Genomic DNA, 3,182 nt, shown 5'->3' with positions numbered 1-3,182 from the left:
ACGAGCAATTATTATTAAAAAAAACGGTTTTTTCGAATTTTTAATTGGTTGTTGTAAAATTTGGTTCGGTTCTGCGATAATTTTCGGTTCGGTTCGGTGACTTACACGGTACACCCCTATTGTAAGGGATTCCCACAGAATCATGAAACACAACACAGATGTACAAAGGACCTTTAGGACATCTATGGTTTTTTCTTTTAATTTTGTATACTCTGCCTTTTTCTACTGTATGGCTTTTTCATACAAACCTCACTGTTTGCCTTTTTCCATGAGACTTAAGACAGACAAAACTAAACAGAAAAATTACAAAATGAAGAACATTGAAGAAGAAGAATTTCTGTTAGCTTTGGTAGCTATGAGAACTCTGTGCTTTGCACTCCTAACTCCTTGCCTCAATCCCTAGCTGTTCTCCCTTATTTATAGAAGGGGAAGCCTCAAGGTTGAAACTGTTGAACCGAGCCAAGTTCTTCTTCTTCATGCAAAAACTGGTTCGGTCAGAGAGAGAGGAGAAGAAACCGAATGTAAAACCCAACATGCAATTACCTCTGTGTCTTCCCTTTACACCAAGCTTCATCAATCCGGGCCTTCCATCTTGACTTGCTCCCCAAGACGGATTCCTAGCCCTTGATGCGTCCTTGATGCTTGACAGCTCCTCCTGCCCTTATCCTCTGCCTCATTCTCCACGTAACTATAGTAGCTACCTCCTGTAGTGGTTGAGCAAAGGTAGAGACGAGCCATGCTTTCAAGAGATCTTCCTCTGACCGAAATGGATTTTCACCATTTTTGGGTATGGAAAGCTTGAGATTACTTCACTACATCTTGCCTTTTTTGGTAAAAATCTCAGCCACACCATACTTTTGATTTTCTTTTTCTCGATACCATCATTACAATGGCCTTGCTACTAGCTTCTTCTTCTTTCTGATAACTTGCCTTAGCTTCTATATTTCCTCTGTGAAGTGACCGAAAGTTTGAGAGAGAAGAGAGAAAACTTTCGATGCAAATGAAGAATGAAATTAAAAATGAATTAATTTCCTACTTCCCTTACTTAGTAACGTGTGAAGCAATAAAAGCAATCAAATCAATTTCAAACTTTTTCTTTCATTTTTCCAATGCTATTAATGCTAGTTGAATAAATTTGAAATCCACTAAATGATGAAGATGGATATCCGTTGCAAGCATTCCTTGCTTTCTCTCTTAATTTTTAGACCATGCTAGTTGGTTTCTAACCAAAATTAATTTGGGCTAACAATAGTGATTAAATCTGGCCCAACATCATAGCAATAATTCAACCACTCATCATATATAATTTTGCATCAAGGCTGATCACTATCATATTGGACTTATTTCAACAATATACTGATCCAACTAACCAAGCATTTTCAGCCATAATAAATAAAACATTTTGTTTCAAGGCTGAATTTTAACTTCACATTGGGCTTGCTCCTTTTCTTTTCGGCCTAAAACAAAATTTACAAGAAACAAAATTATTAATTAGCAAATATAATTTGAAGGTCAAATTAATAATTTTGTAATTTATTATTTTAATAATGTTTGATCATCATCAATTTAATTTGGAATTTTTCAAATTCATCATATGTAATAGATAATAAATTTATTTTTTATATTACTCTATTTATGTGATTAAAATGTTTAGTATTTTAACTCATCTCAATTAATATCTTTTTTAGGAAATTGTAATAATGTTCAAATAAAAAAATTGTGATTTTTTTATAGTAATTGTAATTTCAGTTTTTTTATTCAACACGTTTTGTTCCTTTTATTATGAGTTATTTTAAGTTACCAGTCGACGATAATGGGAGAAAATAATTAGAATAAAAGAAAAAAAATAGAAAATATATATATATATATATATATATATATAGTAAAGATAGATTCTATTAAATGTGTTGAATGAAAAAGTTAATTACATCAACAAAGAAAAGAATATTTATAAAAAAATATTATTGTGTTTTTTAGTTTAAGAAGAGTATCAGAGCCACACAAGTGTACTCTCTCTCACACACGACATATTACTGATACTATTGTATTTTCAGTTAAGAAATTTATAAAATTACCAACATAATAATAATTTATTCCAGAGCCATGTATAGGTGTTTCTCTCACAATATATATCACTGATACCACTGTGTTTTTTAGTTAAAAAACGTGAGAGTACTAAAATAACATTAACCTATTATGAGAACTAAAAAATATCTAAAAATACCAAGATAACACTAATCTGTCCGAAAGCCGTATAAGAATCACTCACACCACATACTATGGATTCTTTTAACTTTAAGTGATAACACGTATCTCTCTCATAACATACTTTATATTATTTTAATTTTATACAGCAACATATCTTCAGCATTTNNNGATTATATTTTTTTAGTATTTTTAATATTTTTTATTTTATTTTATTTTTTATTATAATTTTATTATTATTTTATGATTAATTTTTTATTTTTATCTTTTTTTTTTTATTTATAACACTTGAAGGTGAGAACAAAGACTAGATCCATATAGTAAGAGATCCGTCTAAGAAATAATGATGGAGTTCACGTGGGTTTCTATTGAAAGGGTTGACAATTGACACCGTTAGTGTGTTTGATGGTGACAATCACGTGATTCAGTCATGATGTTATACTATATTATTACTGAAAATATTATTGTGTTTTTCAATTCAAGAAGAACGTGAGAGTATTACTAACAATATTATTATACTACTATATTTTTCAAAGAAATAAACGTGAGAGTACCAATGTAACACTAATCTGTCTTAGAGCCGCACACATGTTCCTCTCACAGTATGTCATTGATAGAACTGTGTTTTTCAATTCAAGAAGAGTAAGAGTACCAATATAATACTAATTTATCGAGAGAATCGAGGAGCTTGTGAGAATTCCAAACATAACATTAATCTATATCAAAAACTAAAAAACAATCGGTCCCAAAAATCGTTCAAGTGTGCTTCTCATGATATACTTTAAATTCTTTTGACTCTACCTGATAATCATGTGTCTCTCCCAAAATATATTTTAGACTCTTAACCTTTCATGCAAGTGCTCACACATATCTCCAACAATTTTTTCTTTTATTATTTTTTATAATATGTGAATAAATTTTTTATTTATATTTATTTTCATTTGATTATATTATTTACAACTCTACTAATTTAATAT

The sequence above is a fragment of the Arachis ipaensis genome, chromosome B08, assembly GCF_000816755.2.
Source record: "Arachis ipaensis cultivar K30076 chromosome B08, Araip1.1, whole genome shotgun sequence".
Taxonomy (NCBI): domain Eukaryota; kingdom Viridiplantae; phylum Streptophyta; class Magnoliopsida; order Fabales; family Fabaceae; genus Arachis; species Arachis ipaensis.
This window is presented reverse-complemented; position numbering follows the sequence as displayed.